The sequence below is a fragment of the Arvicanthis niloticus genome, chromosome 13 (genome assembly GCF_011762505.2).
Source record: "Arvicanthis niloticus isolate mArvNil1 chromosome 13, mArvNil1.pat.X, whole genome shotgun sequence".
NCBI classification, from domain to species: Eukaryota; Metazoa; Chordata; class Mammalia; order Rodentia; family Muridae; genus Arvicanthis; species Arvicanthis niloticus.
The window spans coordinates 76,216,797-76,236,397 of NC_047670.1; the positions used below are offsets into that span (position 1 = coordinate 76,216,797).

Consider the following 19,601-nt stretch of genomic DNA (forward strand, 5'->3'; position numbering starts at 1 on the left):
GTTTGGGGGTGGGAGGGTTAGTTGTGTCTGCAGATCTGTATTGATGTGTATCTGAACATGTGTGAATGTCTGAGGTTCTTGGGGGGGGGGTGTTTGTGTCCCCATGGGCTGTGTGTATTGTGGGGCTGTATCTGTATGAGAATCATACCTACCATTTCTTGAGGATTTGTCAATTACCAGACACATTATCTTCACAGCAATTTACAGTATTAAAAAAAAAAAAAAAAAAAAAAAAAAAAAAAAAAAAAACGTGGTGGGTCTTCTGTCTCTTCCTGTGTTATAACAGGCCTCCCATACTTGTATATAGCTTGTGACAATGTAGGCCTGCCATCTGCACTTTCCCGTGTTGTTGCGCCTGTGTGTATCAGTGTGCCAAGGCCAAAGCCCAGACAAGGCTGGCCAACAGCTGGGGTCACTAGAGTCTGAGGAACATGACCTTCTTGGTACAGTGACTATTTTCTGAAGCAGAAAGTAGTTGGTGGTGTGGCTGTCTGGGAACATAAAACTTTGGCCAAGGAGACTGTGCCAGGGTTCAACCAGAACAGCCTGGCAAACAAGGGAGTCTGCCCCCTTTGAGAAGGTGCTGGGTACCCCAGTGTCACTACCTGGAAAGAGCCCAGAGGGGCACTGTAAGGACCCAGAGCCCCCATTCGGGGCAGAGCCTCCTGGGGAAGCAGGCCCTAACCAGCAGGTGTCATGGGAACAGTAAGGACTCAGAGTCCCCTTGATCGGCAGGGCCTCCTGGGGATGTGGGGTAGCACTTATCAGTGAGTGTTGTAGACACTTAAGAACCCAGAGTCCCACCAGGCAGTGGTGGTGCACGCCTTTAATCCCAGCACTTGGGAGGCAGAGGCAGGCGGATTTCTGAGTTCGAGGCCAGCCTGGTCTACAGAGTGAGTTCCAGGACGGCCAGGGCTATACAGAGAAACCCTGTCTCAAAAAACAAAACAACAACAAAAACAACCCAGAGCCCCCATATGGGGAAGGGCCTCCTGGGGACATGGGATGGCCCTAACCAACGGGCATCGGGCATCGTAGGCATAGTAAAGACCCAGAGCCCCCATACGTGGCAGGGCCTCCCGGGGTCGTGGAGTGATCCTCACCAGCGGGTTTACAGCAGAAAGGACTATAGAAGCTACTCTCTGCTCAGCTCCCTAGCCCTGCGCTGCTCCCCGCAGCCTCCCTAAGGAGGGAGAGTTCCCAAGATCCGCAGGTCGGTTGGGGGTCGTCGGGGACCAGGCACCTGGAAACTGAGGCGTTGTGCCCCGGGGGGCGTGGCGGCATAGGTCGGGTGGCAGCCGCCCATTGGCTGTACCCGAGCGCTCCCACGGCGCCCGGGCCAGGCGGCGCCACCACGCCTGATTCCGGTGACTCACCAGCCACCGCACCCTGCTCTGGCCCTATGCCAGGCCTCTTCCCACCCCGGCCCGCCCGCTAAACCTGGCCAGCCTGAGTCAGCAGGGAACCGCCCAGGGGTGGTGGGGGTGGTGAGTCCGGACCTCTGTAACAGTTTGCCCGCTGGGGGAAGGGGGAAAGTTTAACCTAACCTTGGGGGCTAAGAAATTCCAGTGCCTCTGGGGAGTGGGGAAGGGGGCTTCAGTTACTTTGAAATGGGTAGTGTTGTACCAGAAATATTCTGTCTAACCCCTTGAAGCTTACAGCCATTACCATGGCAGGCCCAGACAACAAGCTGTCTTTCTGTAGTCTACAGGTTGTTCCTTTGTGGCCACTCCATGGCCACCATTTTCAGGATTCCCTTTGCACTCTCTACCACAACACCAAGTTTCTGCCTATCTCAGAGGAAATCTCTACCTCCCTCCGGGTGGCCAGGGCGCTTGTAGGTCATGCCAGATTATATACCATAACCTAGACTCAGTGTGTCCATTCCAGCCTCATGGCCAGCTGGTCCTGCAAGACTCCAAAGCAGTCTTGATGTAATCTCAACACAACAGGGTGTGTGGTCCTCAAAACCTACATTAAAAAGAAAAGGGGAAAACAGACAGTCTTGGTGAACTACTTGAAGCCCAGCTCCAGCACCCTCCAGGCTGTGAGAGGTGGAGATAGGGAATCCCTGGGGCAAGAGACCTGGCTACCCTAACTGAATCTCCATGCTCTCAGCAAGAGACTCCGCCTCAGTAAACAAAGTGGAGAGCAATCAAAGAGGGAATATGTTGTCAACTTCTGACCTACATATGCATGCACACACACCACACAGACAGCAACACATACACACTACACACACACATACACACACCACACTGCATACAAAGGTAAAGTGAAAAATAAATAAGGTGGACAGTTGAAGAAAATACCTGCCACTGACCTCCGACTACATACATACATACATACATACATACACACACACACATACATATACATACATACACACAGACACATACATCCATACATACATATACACACATTCATACACATACATCCATACATACATATACACACATGCATACACATACACACATACCTACACACACATACATACATATATAATATACATACATATACACAGACACATATACACATACATACATATACACACATGCATACACATACACACATACATATACACATATATACACACATACAAACACATACACACATACATACACACACATATATACATATATACCCACACACATATATTCATACATACATATTCACTCACAATGTGTCATACACTCAGGTAAAAATAATTTTTAAGGCTTATTTGTGTGTGTGTGTGTGTGTGTGTGTGTGTGTGACAAACAGATCCAGAGATGGTGGCAGATATCTGTCATCCAAGCTCTTAGGAGGGTGGGTGAGAGAATAATGTGTTTGAAACTAGCCTGGGCTACATAGTGAGACACACACACACACACACACACACACACACACACACGTATGCTGTATATACAGCCTAAATCTATAATCAAGAAGTTGCAGCTTACTGCCAGGAACTCTTCTGATGATTTTCAGCATTTAATCCAGTTTTCTATGTTGTAAAACAAAATACACCAACATTTAGAGGATCTGCCTAATTTTGTGAGACAGTACTTTCTAGTTGCTAGTGCCTGGCATTATAAGATCAAATGGGTGTAAAAGAAAAAAAAAAAAAAAAAAAAAAAAAAAACCCACAACTCAAAGTGAGCTAGACCTGGTGACAAAGGCCTATAATCCCAGCTCCCTTGAGGCTAAGGCAGAGGATGATGGTTGAAGACCTACCTGAGCTAAAGGGTGAGTTCATGGCCAGTCTGAGCAACTTAGTGAAACTCTGACTCAAAAAAAAAAAAAAAATAAGGCTCAGGACATAGCTCACTGTCCAAGCAGTAGTCTACTGTCTGGGAAGCCCTACATTCAGTCCCAGAAGGAATATGACAGAAGGAATATGATACAAACACACATGGATAAAAATGAATGAGAAGACACAGACTCACAATCGCTCGACACACACACACAGAGAACCAGCAGTAGAGAGGCAGACTATCACAGCTAGAAGACTCAGGAACAAATTGGTCCAGATCCACTCAAGCCTCAGTCTAAAATCTTAAACATTCTGTTCTCCAGATAACTCACATGACAGGTCACAGCCAGCTCTTGACTCTGGGCCTAACACCTGGGCTGCTCACGTACATAGAGAGTGTCACACAGGTGTGTATGCACACAGATACACGTGCGCACACTCACACATGCATATGCACAAATACTCTCACACACATATGTACACGCATGCATGCACACTCACATACATACACACGTGTACACACATGCACAGATGCCTTTAGAAAAGCCATCTGAGCACCGGTTCCCGTGGGTGTCTTCCCTGATCACTACATACAAAAGCCACATAGGTCTTTGGGGAGAAACAGCACACAGGACAATCCTCTGGGCACTTGGTCTTCCCACAGACTTGCATCCACTCTAGACCTTCACACAGCACCCACTACTTCTTGCCTAGACCCACGGGTGCCTAGGTATGGCACAGAAGGACTACAGACATATATGTGAACCAAATGCATGGACAGTCATAAACACAAGTGTGCCCAGACTACAGAAGTGACATGTTTCATCCCTGCATACAAGGAGTCCCTACAGGACACACCGCTGCCCCCACAACTTTTCTTCCATCTTGGCAAAAGCAAAGCCCAGACTTGCCCATCACCTTTCCTCCCTCCCTGCTGGAAACTGGCCTGCCCTACCTGCCCCAGCCTGCTTGGGTGGGGCCCCATCTGCTCTCAGAACCAGCTGCCAGCTCAGCACAGGGCAGGCTGCCCATGCTCCAGCACGTTGCCAGTCCCACCTCCTCCTCTGCCTGCCACCTCAGCATCTGGCCTGGGCCAGATGGGGCTGGCCCTTGTCAGCAGGCCAGTGGTGGGAGGAGAAACAGGTCTTCCGACAGCAGGGTTGGGGGCCTGAAGGAGAAGCCATGCTGACTAGGCCCCACAGGAAAGGGCCACTCAGCTCAGAACTCCCCTTCCCTGAATCCTCTTCTTCAGATTGACCCCCTTCCGTGAACACTGATCCCTTCTGGCTCAAGTAGCTTCCTGGTGACAGAAAGCAAACACTCAAAGCTATGCTAAGCCTAGGAGACACCACTCCAGAAGCAATGTCCTCTCCCAGGCCAGCTGCTGGGCCAGAAGGAGAAGCACAGAGCCACAAGAACCAAGGCACTGTGGCAGGTCAGCTGAGACCTGCTGCCCAAGAGGAAGTTGGCTATGAAGAAATTCTAAGAATAACCAAAAAAAAAATCCTGTAGTTGGCAAGATGGCTTAGTGGACAAAATTAATTTCCCAAACACGTTCTCTCTCCCTCTCCCTCTCCCTCTCCCTCTCTCTCAGACACAGATATACACACTCACACATGTACACTCACACACACACATACAACATACTCCCACACATATAAAAACACACATACTCATATATACACACTCATACACAAACATACATATATATATACACACACATACATATTCACACACTCATACATACACACTCATACATACACACTCATACATATACACACACTCACATACACATATATACTCTCAATACACATACATATATATATATATATACACATACTTGCTCACTCACACTTACACATATACACACTCATCCACACATATGCACACAGACAAACATATATACATATATAAACACATGTACACACTCTCACACATACATATACACATCCCAGTGCTGGAGGAGAGGGAGCACAATGACAATAATAGAACAGGAATCAGAAAGGCTGGGTTCAAGATTCAGGAAATGGGGTTGGAGAAATGGCTCGGTTGTTACGGGCACTTGCTGCTCTTCCAGTGTTGGGAGCCGACTTTAGTAGAGAGTGGCTAGATCAACTTTGCAGCCATCTGGAACCATATACCCTGATGAAAGACTTGGTTGTCAAAAGCCTATAACAGCTGAAGCACACTCTGATAAATATATTGTTTATCCCACATAGCTTGTTTTGCTGTTTAGTGACCTCAGCTGTATGGTGCACATGGTAAAATGGTTTCACCTGTGTTCTCCTGCTTGTGTATATAAATACCTCAGAATTCCCTTCAATAAGAGAGACATGAGAAAATAGAAGAGAGACTGAATCACACCCTGTCTTGTCTCCATTCTTCGCGTCTCTTGCCCCAAGAGCCCCACACTCTCTCTTGACCAGAGCACTTAGCCCCAAAAGTGTTGAGGCAAAGTGTTGAGGCAGAGTGTGGGCCTCAACATTCCAGAGGACCAGAGTTCAGTTCCCAGCATAGATATCAGTTAGGTGGCTTTCAAACCACCAGTTCCAGGGGACCTAACAGACCTACTCTGGCCTCCACAGGCACACAAACACACACACATACATATATTCATACATTCATACTCTCACACATACAAACATATACACACACACACTACACACACATGTACACATATTCACACACATGTACATACACACCACACATACACACATCCATACATTCATACACTCACACACACATATACACACATACACACACACACACATATATACACAAATTCACATATTCACACTCTCACACATGCACAAATGTGCACACACATACACACATTCACACATACATGCACAGATGACACATACACTTTTTTCAAGAGTCAGGAAAGTTCTTTGAACAGCACTGGGTGACATTGTGAGGATCATCTGCGCTCACAGTGCTAGCTGTCAATCTAGCAACACGGTGTAGCAGCCCCACTGTAGGCCTTGGGCTGGATCCCACCTCTGAACCCCACTACTGGAGCTCAGTAGCATCATACTCCAGGTGTGAGGCCCCATGAAGCTCTGTGCCCCGTGCAGTGCGTCTCTCTGTGCAAGTAACACATCAACAAATGTCTCTCTCTCACACATGCCTTTGTACCCAGAGCCTCATGTTTCCTGATTCAATGTGAGCATGTCTGTCTGTGCCTGCCTCTACCTGTCTGTGCCTGCCTCTACCTGTCTGTGCCTGCCTATACCTGTCTGTGCCTGCCTATACCTGTCTGTGCCTGCCTATACCTGTCTGTGCCTGCCTATACCTGTCCGTGCCTGTGCACATACAACCTCTACAAAAGCTTGCCTCTGGTCCCAAAGGCATGCAAGTACTCATGAATACATACTCATACATGCACATGCCCACCTGTGTGCACACACACACATACACGCACATGCACACACACATACACACACACACACATACACACACACACACACACACACACACACACACATACTCCCTGTCTAGCTTCCCTGGATGGGAAGGCTGTAGCTGCAAAGGGTAAAGGAAATGCCAACGGGTCTTGTTTCCATCTCGACAGCAGGTGTTCAAGACCAGCCCTCCCCTGCCAGGTGCAGGGACACAGGTCCTGACCAAGCTCTGTGTGAGTTAAGGGATGTGGGCCTTGTGGTAGATACAGGAAATGCAGGCACAGCCTCTGGGGGCAAAGGACTTACAGAGAGGGTTATCTCCGAACTAAGAGACCAAATGCCCACCGAATGGACAGGCAAGGCACTGGAGGCATGTTTGGGGTCAGGCATACACAGTCGCAAAGAGCAGATGGTGTGTGGTTTCTTTGAGGATCCTGACAGGAGCTCGGCTCCTGTTGGCAGCAGAGAGAAAAGAGCAGCGTCATCTATGGTCTCCAGTCCCGTCAGGCAAGCCCTGACGCTCAGGCTTCCTGTGTGTTCCTACTGAGTAAAATGGAGGGACACACACTAAACTGGAAAGCAAAACATTTCAGCTCCACTCTGGCATGACCCCAACTGCCCTCCCTGAGACACCAGGACTACAGGGAGCTGGACCTGTGAGCTAGGAACTCACATAGGCCAACTAAGCCCTAGTAATTCAGGTGTGCCCTTCTGATGTCTGCCATGCTTGTGCCCCCTGGGGTCTGGTCTACCTCTTTCTCTGTCTGCCAACCTTATGAGGAGTCATGGACCTCCAGCCTCAGCCTCAGAAAGCTCTAAAGATGGTGCTTGGCGCCAGGAGCCAGGTGCTGCCCCCTGCTGGACAGATGAGGAACAGCAAGCAAACGAGGCAATGTTACTACTACAAGCCCTTGGTGCCTCTCCTTTGATATTTAAACCTGCAATGCACAGTTTCCTTCACAAACAAGGCTGCCCGGGACACCTCACATCTCTTGGCATTCAGCTCCACCTCCCACCCACCCTACAACAATACAAGGTGTGGGACTCCCGTGGATAGAGACTAAAATCCACACAAATGTCATTCATCACGTCATGTTCTATCCAAAACAATGGGAGCTTCCCCTGATAAGTACAAAGCATGCCTCTGTGGCCAATGATAGGCTGTGACCAGGAACCGCCCAGGTCTGGCTCCTGGAATAGGAGCTGCACGTGGCTGGCAAGTTCAGGTCCAGTTTCCTCCGTGCTCCTCTGCTGCCCCCTAGTGGACAGATGGTGTACTTCCGGTGTCCTCAAACACTTCCCTCTGTGGAGAGATGCCACCTTTAATGTACTGAAAGGCACTTTAGGGCAGTTTATGTATAATGCTAAACAAAGACCATCAAGAGTTTTTATAGCTATCCCAGGCTCCCTCTGATACGCTTCTGTGTTCTGAGTCCCCCAACCCCACCGCAAGCACTGTCTCAAGACTGGCAATGACTCTCAAAGTCTGGTGAGCAAAGAGATTGGTGATGTTCCTTTTCAAGGTCCTGTAGAGCTGTCACCGAGGCAAGCTTGTCCCTCTGGTCTCTGTATTCCAGCTAAGAGTAAATTTTCAGAAACAGTTTCTAGTGACTCAGCGAGGATGGCCAAGATGGCTTCCTTAAGTATTTGGAGTAGTGGCTAGCATTTAGAAATCAGGTTTCAGGCTGGAGAGATGGTCAGAAGTTGAGGACACTGGCTGCTCTTCCAGAAGATCTAGGTTCAATTCCCATCCCCCGAATGGTAGCTCACAACTGTCTGTAACTCCAGTTCAGCGAATCTCACACAGACATACATGCAGGCAAAACACAAATTTACATAACATAAAAATAAATAATTTTAAATAAATAAATAACAGGAATCGAATTTCATAGAAAACTTCAGATCTCTACTGCAAAGATCTCTGGAACCACATTCCTGGGCAGAAACCAGGAAAGGGTACAAAAAAATGAGGGTTGCAGCTCCCTGCTCTCCTTGGACACTGGACTCCTGGTGGACACTGGACAGACAGAAGTATGAGCCTTAAATGAGAGCTGCCAGTAGAATTTAGTGAGAGATTCACTATGTGTCTCTGGCTGTCCTGGAACTCACTGTGGTCTCCAACTCACAGAAATCCACCCACATCTGCCTCCTGAGTGCTGGAATTAAAGGGGTGCACCATCACTCCTGGCTCATAAACTTATTTTAAAAGTAAAAAGGAGCAGAGTCATTACCTTGGTTTTGGTTTGTTTTAGACAGGGTCTCCGCCTAGGCTAATCCTTGATCACTGGATCCTCTTGCCTCAGCCCCAAGTGCTGACATGGCAGGCCTGAGACAACATGTATCATGAAATTATGTTTAAAATAATACTTTATATAATCCCATGTATCTTAAGTCTGAGTCTAACATGCAACCGTCCTACAAATATAAGTATGTGTGTGTGGTATATGTTTGTGTGGGTATGTGCATATGTCCATACACATGTTCATGTGTGTGTTTCTGTGCATGTCTCTGTGTGCACGTGTGCATGCATGTTGCAAATGTATATGTACATGTGTACATGCATGTGTGTACATGTGTGTGTGAATGTGTGTGAATGTGTGTGAATGTGTGTGTGCATGTGTGGCTGTGCATGTGTATGTATGTGCATGTGTGTCATGCATGTGTGTATGTACATGTATGTGTGAATGTATGTGTAAATGTGTGTGCATGTGCATGCATGTATGAATGTATATGTGTGTGTGAATGCATGCATGTGTGTGCATGTGTGAATATGTGTGTGAATGTGTGTATGTGCATGTGTGTGTCCATGTGTAAATGTGTGTGAATGTGTGTGAATGTGTGTGCATGTGTGTAAATGTAAATGTGTGTGCATATGTGTGTAAATGTGTGCACATATGTGTGCATGTGTGTGTGAAGGCCAGAAGCTAACATCAGGCATCTTTCTCTATCACTCTCCACCTTACTTTTTTATTTTTATTTTTCTGCATTTATTTGTTTCATGTTTCATTTGTTTCATATGTGGGCACACATCTGTCACAGTTCACATGTAGAGGTCAGAGGACTTCTGGGAATTGATTCTTTCCCTCCACCATGTGAGTTCCAAGGATCCAACTCAGGGCATCAGGCCTGGTGGGAGCGCCTTCACCTGATCTTAGCTGTCTCACCAGCCCCTCTACCTGAGACAGGGCTTCTCAGTGAACCTGCAGTTCCTCTATTCTCCTAGGCTTCCTGGCCAGTAAGTACCATGGATGTTCCCATCCCCACCTCCACCCAACACTCCCAACACCGATGATAGGTGCAGCACACATGCACACAGAGTTACAACACTCTATATTCTTTTTTCTGATACCAGGTCTTCCAAATCTGATATACGATTTAGCACTGATAGCAGGTCTCAGAGCAAACCAGCTGTTCTGAAGCAGCCCTGACCAGTGGCCACCACAGTGGCAGCCTTTAACGGTCTCCCCCCACCCCCACCCCAGCCCCACCTCAGCAGGTAGAATGAGGAAAGAGGGCCAGCAGCTCTTGGTGGTGGCTTGGGCCATTCAGAGTCCCACTAGTCCCATCAGGAATTGGGAACACAGGCTCTGTCTGGGCGATTATGCACCTCTGGCTCCTTGGATTCTTCCCAGTAGAGATGATCCTGCGCCTTAGCCAAAGGACTGACAAAATGAGAGGTGCTACAATGCCTTTTTTTTTTACAGGGTTTTTTTTTTGTTTTGTCTTGTTTTGTTTTGTTTACATTTTGGCTGTTTTTTATGTTTTTGTCAGGTCCAAAAGAAACTCAGGATAAATGGCTAACTGTGGTGTCTATTTAACATACCAAAGTGCAAATAGCTGGCAGCCAGGCTCTCCGCATTGCAAGTACCTGTTACATATTCCTGGCTCCTCAGCATTTCTCACTGTTCCCTGACACATTCCCCCACCCAGGACCCCCCCACCCGCCATACCTACCTTAAACCTCTCCCCCTGAGCTTTGATCCCCTTCCCCCAGCTTCTCTTTTCTCTCTTGGTTCTATTGGTCCTCAGCTCTCAGTTCCTGGTCCCCTCTTTTGCCCTCTCCTTCCTCTTCCTCTCTGATTCACATCCCACCCCCCATGGCCTGATCTATTCTGCTGGCAGTGTTCAGCCCGCTACTTTCTCTCCCTGCCGGGCACTTCCAGATGCCTCTGGCTGTTCTCTCACTCTCACATATCTACAATAATACATACATACATACATACATACATACTTACATACATACATACTTACATACATACATACATACATACATACATGCATACATACATACATACATACTTGCATACATACATACTTGCATACATACATACATACATACTTGCATACATACATACATACATACTTGCATACATGCATACACACTTACATACATACATACATACATACATACATACATACATACATACATACACTTCCCCTTAGCCACACCCCAGTTGTGGTCATGTTCTCCTTTTCTTTACATTTGGTTGGTTTTTGGTTTTTGATTTTTGGTTGTTTTTTTCTTGGTTTGTTTTTTTTTTTTATGTTGTTTTGTTTTTGTGTGAGACTGAGTCCCATGAAGTAGACAAGGCTGAACTCAGACTCAAAGGCTGCTTTTGTCTCCCACATGTTGGGATTAACTGCATACACCACCATGTCCAGCTTCTCTGTTTTTTAAAATCTGACAACCCTTAATATGTGGCAAACGATTCCACTCCCCTCAACCCATTGTCCCTGCCTCTCCCGCTGAGATCATTTCTAATTGTGAATGAGCCATCTTTTCTAGAGATTTAAAAGGAAGCCATCCTGTGCTCTTCACTGAAAGAAAGAAAGTCCCATGCCATCCGCGGCATTTTGTGAACATGAAGAACGGTCTGAAGTTGTTCCAGTGCAAACCAGGGGTGTCTGTCCAGTTTCTTACCCCAGACCCACTCCACTCTTACCTTGGCTGCCTGGCTCATGTTTGTACTTGTAAATTTGATCTTTTAAACCAAAATCTCTCTTCAAGGTATCCATGTTATTGCTAGCCAGGTCAACTCCAAAGGTAACCAACCAAATGAACGTTTGAAATGAGAAAGGGAGCCGCTGCCTACACTGCAAGACAGTTCTCATAGTGTCCACCAGGAGGCGCCCAAAACCTGCACAAAGAGACCCATACAACATACTCAAAAAGTGCAGCTTACTGCCTTCTTCCTATACTTTCCTCAGTCTGCTTTCTTATTAGAACCCAGAATCACCAGCCCAGGGATAGCACCACCCACCATGACTGCTTTCTTATAGAACCCAGGACCAGCAGCCCAGGGACGGCACCACCCACCATGGACTGGGCCCTCCCTCACTGATCACCAATTGAGAAAATTGACTTACAGCTGGATCTCATGGAGGCATTTCCTCAACTGTGAACCCTTCCTCTGATGGCTCTAGCTTGTGTCAAGTTGACACAAAACCAGCCAGCACACCACTCTTTAGGAGATAGCCAGCCTAGGACAGACCCTGTGTTCAAAGTGATCTCCACTAGAGGACAAGAGCAGGTGAGGTCTTCTGGCAAAAGCTTGGGCCTAGATCCAACCTGTTGCTCTGATCTAACCCTACTACCAAACGCCTCGGCTTCACAAGCCACTGTCTGCTTCTGGGACTCTAAACGGAGAACTGAGCTTGCCACCAGAGAACATATTCAGAGGACCAGGTGAGGTGAAGCCCACTTTGGACTGGAAGCTAGTAAGAAAAAGATGAAGATGGGACTGACGAGAAACCTCAGTGGTTAAGAGCACCTGCTGATCTTCCAGGTTGGATTTCCAGCGCCGACCAAGCAGCTCACAGCCGGCCATAACTCCATAACGCCCTCTTCTGGCCTCTGCAGGCACTACAGTCATGTGGTGAGCAAACATACACACAGGCAAAACACCCAAATACATAAAGTAAATCTTTTCTTTTAAAAAGAAAGAGAATCTCTCTCTCTCTCTCTCTCTCTCTCTCTCTCTCTCTCTCTCTCTCTCTCTCTCTCTCTCCCTCATTTTCAACAAAACCGGGAAGTGATGAAGCCTCACCGAGAAGGACACAATCATGGATCAGAGAGGCGCCTTCTCTGGCCCTCTGTGTTTTCGCCACTCCTGTGGGACCTGACAGGGAGGAGAAGGCATGGAGATAGACTATCTCCTAAAGAGTGGTGTGTTGGCTGGTTTTGTGTGTCAACTTGACACAAGCTAGAGTCATCAGAGAGGAAGGGCCCACAGTTTTGGAAATGCCTCCATGAGATCCAGCTGTAAGGCATTTCCTCACTTAGTGATCAATGGGGGAGGGCCCAGCCACGGTGGGTGGTGCCATCCCTGGGCTGGTGGTCCTGGGTTCTCTAAGAAAGCAGGCTGAGGAAGCCATAAAAAGAAGGCAGTGAGCAGCACCCCTCCATGGCCTGTGCATCAGCTCCTGCCTCCAGATCCCATCACAGCAATAGGAACCCTAACTCTGACAAGCACAAATGTCATTTCCCTTGTTAGTTCGCAAACCCCTTGTGTCATCAGGGTGCTGCCATGCACCACTTCCATGACATGGCTCAGTTGTCCTCACTTCGTTGAAATGAAGACATGGGAGGTAACACGGTCATATCACAGCTCCTATAGGTGACAGAGTCCTAATGTCCATCCAGGTCTTTGATTCCTTCCCAGGGTTCATTTTTTTGGTCCGATTTGAGTCATGTGTCCCTATCTGACAATGCCAGGATTGTTCTTTCTAAAACTAAACCCTGCCTACCTCCTACCAAAAAGAAAAAAGAAAAAAGAAAAAGAAAGAAAGAAAAGAAAACCCTCCAGTGGAACCCTGTGTTCCCGAGATCAAGTTTGGCTTTCTCAGCTCAGAATCTGAGCCTCCATAAACCACCCACCAAAACATCTACAACATAAGAGGGAGATTCTGGGCATGGTGCCCCACACCTTTGGTCTCAGTGTTCATGAGGCAGAGGCAGGGGAATCTCTGTGAGTTCCAGGCCCAGCCTGGTTTACGTGGTGAGTTCTTGTCAGCCATTGCTACAGAGAGAGATCTTGCCTCCACCTCCCAAGTGCTGGGATGATGGTCACAAGAAGCAGCCTGGTCTCTGTGCTGCTGGGGGTTGAACCCAGGGCGTTGTGAGTGGTGGGTAAACACCATCAACCGAGCCACAGCCCCAACCCTACCTTTTCTTTGGAGATGGTATTGTGAGTAATCTTGCAAAAGCCTCCCAAGTAGACAGGATTACACACTCCATATTTAGCAACTTTATTGACAACCTATGAGCTTCTTCACCCAGAGGCCCCATCACTCCCTCAGAGAGGAAGAACCAAGGCAGCAGTGAAGACCAAGCAGAGGGTGCAGCCCTGTCCCGTGGAGCTCGAGTGTGCAAGCGAAGGCTGTCATCAATTACCCATCCACAGAGGCGCAAATGACCTACTAGGATGAAGCACAGGCTAACCAGACAGCTTCGGGTTGAGGTGTGGTCTGTTGCTGCCTATTGTGATACTAAATTCTGTACCCGAAGATCTAGTTGCTTACGAATTAATTCTCACATTTACCAGCTTTTGTAGTGCAGGCTTTGGTCCTTAATTTGAAACTGTTGGCTGGGGGTCCTGGAGAGATGGCTCAGCAGTAAAGAGAGCTGACTGCTCTTCCTGAGGTCCTGAGTTCAAGTCTCAGCAACCACATGGTGGCTCACAACCATCTGTAATGGGATCTGATACTCATTCAAATAAATAAATATTTTTAGAACTATTGGTTAAATTAGAATGGCTATGGCCAATTACTGGAAGGATTAGAGGTAGACAAGTCCTGAGTTCAAGTCCCAGCAACTAAAATTTTATTTATTTATTTATTTATTTATTATTGTTTATACAAGTACACTGTAGCTGACTTCAGACACACCAGAAGAGGGCATCGGATCCCGTTTCAGATGGTTGTGAGCCACCGTGTGGTTGCTGGGAGTTGAACTCAGGACCTCTGGCAGAGCATCAGTGCTCTTAACCACTGAGTCATCTCTCCAGCCCTCCCAGCAACTACCTGTTGACCAAAGGCAACTTGAAGGGGGGCAGGATTTAGGCTCTAGGTCATCATCAAACAAAGTCAAGACAGGGACTCAAGGCAGGCACTTGAAGCAGAAGCCAGAGGAGCACTGCCTGTGATGCCAGAGGAGCACTGCCTGTGATGCCAGAGGAGCACTGCCTGTGAGGCCAGAGGAGCACTGCCTGTGAAGCCAGAGGAGCACTGCCTGTGAAGCCAGAGGAGCACTGCCTGTGAAGCCAGAGGAGCACTGCCTGTGAAGCCAGAGGAGCACTGCCTGTGAAGCCAGAGGAGCACTGCCTGTGATGCCAGAGGAGCACTGCCTGTAAAGCCAGAGGAGCACTGCCTGTGATGCCAGAGGAGCACTGCCTGTAAAGCCAGAGGAGCATTGCCTGTAAAGCCAGAGGAGCACTGCCTGTGAAGCCAGAGGAGCACTGCCTGTGAAGCCAGAGGAGCACTGCCTGTAAAGCCAGAGGAGCACTGCCTGTGAAGCCAGGGGAACACTGCCTGTGAAGCCAGAGGAGCACTGCCTGTAAAGCCAGAGGATCATGGACTGTGAAGCCAGAGGAGCACTGCCTGTGAAGCCAGAGGAGCACTGCTTGTGGCTCTGATCCCAAGCTCCCACTCAGGCCTACCAGCCCGGGGATAGCACTGCCACTGTGGGCTAGGGCCTCCTACATCAATCAAGGAAATGCCTCACAGATATGGCCACAGGCCAATCTGATGGAGGAAGTTCCTCAGTTGATAGTCCCTCTCTCCAGTTGATGGTAAGCTTGGGCAAGTTGACAACTAAAGCTAATACAACAGGGCGTGGGGGGCTCTAAAAATTCCACTCAATTTCCTTGTCTCTTCAAATGCTCTATAAAGGTCTTTCTGGGGATGAGACATTGGAGGAAGTCCAGAGGGTGATCCCTCGAACCACAGAACAGGTGGCACGAACACATAATCCCAGCACTCAGGAGACCAGAGGATCAGGAGTTCAAGACCATCGTTGACTACATATAGAGTTTGAGGCCAGCCTGGGCTACATGAACCCTGTCTCAGAAAGAAAAGGCAATATGTATTAGTTTGCTTCTCTGTTGCTGTGATTAAAAACTCTGACCAAGAGCCACTCAGGGAAGAAAGGCTTTATCTGCTTTTCAGGTTACAGTTCATTATCACGGGAAACTGAGGCAGGAACCTGGAGGTGAGAACTGAAGCAGAGATCAGAAAGGAGCAATGCTTACTGCTTGCTCGGCTGCCTTCCTAAAACAACCCAGACCCACTTGCCCAGGAGTGGCACCGCCCACAGTGGGCTAGGCCGTCCTCCTTCAGTTAGCAATCAAGAAAATACCCCACAGACACATGTCTGTGGCCAATGGAGGCAATTCATCAATTGAGGTTTCCTCTTCCCAGTTGACAATAAATAGCCACACCCACTATGGCAAGTAACAGGAAAGATCCAGATCTGGGCAGCAGGAAAACTTGGGGAGCTGGATATTTCTCAGGGAACATCTGGATCTGGGGGTATGGCTAACCGATGGGACATTGACTTAACACAAAGTACCTCAGTAAAAGAGCAGAGGGCAAGCATGGTGGTACATGTATTTAACCCCAGCACTTAGGAGGCAGAGCTCTGGGTTCGAGGTTAGCCTGGTCTACAGAGCAAGTGCCAGGACAGCTAGGGCCACACAGAGAAAGAAAAAGGAAGAGAGTGAAGGGCCCTGGGGTTAGCCAAGGCTAGCCCCTTCCAACCATGATGTGTCAGGGTCCCAACGAAGCTGTCCTGTGGCTAGCATTTCCAAGTCCCAAGAATGGAGCTGAAGAAGAACAAGTTTGGAAAACTGGGGTGATAGCGGGTGGAGGAGAGTCCTGGACTATGAGAAGGAAAGATGCAAGAGGGGTGAGCCACTGTGTTGGCACTGAGCATCTGGAGATGCAGCACCATGACTGTCAGGGCCACCATGTCAAAGCAGGAGGATGACAACATGCTATGCCCTGCCCTTTGCACAAGCCAACACTGCTGAATGTGTACGCATGTGCAAACCTGAGGAACTGTACATACACAGACATCACCAGGGACAACTCACAAGAAACACAGCCCAGCTGTTCTTCGAAAGAGAAACCAGGCGACGGGGCAGGCCAGAGCCTTCTCGGACTCTTGAATTCTATATTACAGGCTCGTCTGGCCCACTCAAATGCAGAAAGTAATTTTTAATTTAAATTATTTTAAATAATAGATTTATTTTTTTAATTTAAAATCAGCTTATATGTGATTTTTGAAAATAAATAAATAAATAAATAGAGTGTGACCAAAAGGAAATTGGTGACTCTGGGACCTAACCTGCCTTTCAGGATCATCATTTCAAGCTGTAAGGGGGTCAGTGTTAGGTTTTGAACCCAGAACAAATGATTCAAGTGTCAATCTAACACAGCAAAGCAGACCTAGTCTCTGGGTTCTCCTAGCACCCCTGCATCCTCTACAGGCCCCTCCTGCCTGGTGTGCCCTGCCCTCTACCCTAAACTTCTCTTGTGCCGGACTGTCCTTCCCTACATAATCCAGCCATTTTGGTTCCCTGGTCTTTTCGCCTACTCTCTTGGCCAGTCTCTTGGCTCAGGCTGCTCCTCTTGGTTGGCAGCTGTTCTTTCCTCTCCTTTCTCCCCTCCCCATCTCCTCACAGGCTCAGGGTCATGTTCACTCTGGACTCCCTCAGATCTCGCTGCATAGACGATTCTTCTTATCTATCATAAACTTCCTCCTCCACCTTACCTAGGAGTGGCCATGTTTGTTTCTTTCATTCACTAAGCACAGGCCCTGCAGGAATGAAGCCCTTGGCCCTTGTAGAAACTGACTTCAGGACCCACTGGGTACCAAATACTGAGAGTTTGTCTCCCAAATAAAACCTTGCAGGATCTGCACTGAACCTAACACGCCCTCCTGTAACTTGGTCTCCATTTTGCTTTGATTGTATTTAGTTTGTATGGGTTTTTGGTTTGGGTTTTGATTTTTTTTGTTTTTTGTTTTTTTTTTTTTTAAGGAGGTGGGGGTTTGGGTTTGGGGGGGCATGGAAGGTTATTGTTTTGGGGTTTTGTTTTGTTTTTTTGGTTGGTTTTGGTTTTTGATTTTTGTTTGGGTTTGGTTTTGGCTTTTGATTTGAGACAAAGTCTAGCTATTTAGTCCAGGCTAGCATTGAACGCACATCCTCTTGCTCTCAAGAGCTGTAGTTACGAGCATGGGTCACACCAGCTCCTTATGCTGTGAGTTCTCACTAGTCTACGTTTAATATCATGTAAATGCTACATAATGTTAGACTGTCTTATTTAGGTCATAAGGACAAGAGAGGAAATATGAATGTTTGAGAGATGGGTGCCGTCCCTTCTCCTGGAATGTCTTCTGTCCATGGTTGGCTGAATCTCCAGATGGAGAGCCTACGAGTATTCAGGGCTATGTGTGTTTTAAAATGTTTATCTTCTATTCTCCCAAGTTTCCTCATGTAAATAAAGACTGTATTTCATTCATTTATTCATTCATCAAGACACGATCTCCTGTAGCCCAGGCTGGCCTCAAACTTGAACTTCTGATCCTCCTGCCTCTACCTCCTGAGTGCTGGGATAATAGGCCTGTGCCACCATGCCTGATTTATATGGTGTTGGGGATCAAAAGTAGGAGCTGGAGAGATGGCTTAGCACTAGTTTCTGTTCCAGAAAACTCTGGTTCAATTCCCAGCACCCACAAGACAGCTCACTGCTGTCTGTAAGCCCTCACATGGCAACTCACAACTGTCTGTAACTCTTGTCCCAGCACTGTCTTCTGATCTTTATGGGACACATACGTGCACATATATGCAAGCAAAACACCTGTACCCATAAAAGTAAATTCTTTAAAGAAGACTAAAAATAAATAAATGCATAAATTCTGACAAGAAGGGTCCTCCTGAGCAGTAATGGCCTTACCCCGTGGTGAGTGCACATGAAAGCAGATAGGTTCCAACATGGAGGAGCTGTGTTGCCTTCCCTTCAGCAAACATCCAGAGTGTGAAGATCACCTGGGAACTATGAACGGAGGCTGCACCCAACCTGCCCATTGCCTGGCAACGGAGCCTGATAAGACAGGTGGCTGGCTTCAAGGACTGGGTGTGGCAAAACTGAAAATATTGACTTGGGGCACTAGTGGGCAAGAGGTCTCTCAGCATGTTCCAGTCGCCCAGGGCGATCCTAATAACTCTCCTCCTGTTTCCTGGGACTCGCTTTGGATGTGTTTGTAAATGGTAATAAAACTGCATTTACCTCCAAGGGTGTTAGTGTACACCTGTCATCCCATCTAAGGCAGGTGGACAGGGACTTCAAAAGCAGTCTAGGCTACAGTAAGACCCTGTATTAAAAATAATAATAACAACAACAACAATAATAAAAGTAAAAGTAGGAAGACCGTGGAAATGACTCAGATGATAAAGACACTTGACGCCAAGCCTGCTGACCCGAATTCCACCCTCAGGACCCAGAGTGAAAATGAGAACAATTCCTACAGGTCATTCTCTAACCTCCACATGGACACACACGCCTACACACAATGAGTAAATAAAAAATAAAATGTAAATGTTTGAAAGCACAAAGGGTGGTGTGTCTTCACGCTCAGATTGACAAGTTGTCAGACCACCTTGCTGGAGGCAAGAAAATAATGGTCCAGTGGTAGGCAGGACTATTCCCTGGCCATGACTGCACAGCTATGCCTAACTCTGGTGCTCTACTTAACCCCAAAACTGGAGCCAGGATCCTAAAAATGGACTTGGGGGTTTCTCTGTGTTTCTCTTCCCAAGGTGACCATGTTGAAGAGTCCTTTTTCTGGTTTTTACTATTATTTGGTTTCTTTAATTGCTTTATAAGTAAGGATAGGCTGCCAAACCCAACCTACTGGGGCTGTTGGTGCCCAAGCTCTGCCTAACACGATAATGACTGAAGTC

At 47.5% G+C, this 19,601-nt stretch overlaps 1 long non-coding RNA gene across 1 annotated transcript; it reads right to left on the reverse strand.

The window, feature by feature from the left end:
- Positions 1–7,782: 7,782 nt before the first annotated feature.
- Positions 7,783–18,723, reverse strand: LOC143434244 (uncharacterized). The gene is made up of 4 exons (XR_013103587.1): positions 18,595–18,723; positions 11,583–11,777; positions 8,871–8,965; positions 7,783–7,942 (listed from the first exon to the last, which is right to left on the reverse strand). It is a non-coding gene; the product is annotated as an uncharacterized LOC143434244 (long non-coding RNA).
- Positions 18,724–19,601: the final 878 nt, after the last annotated feature.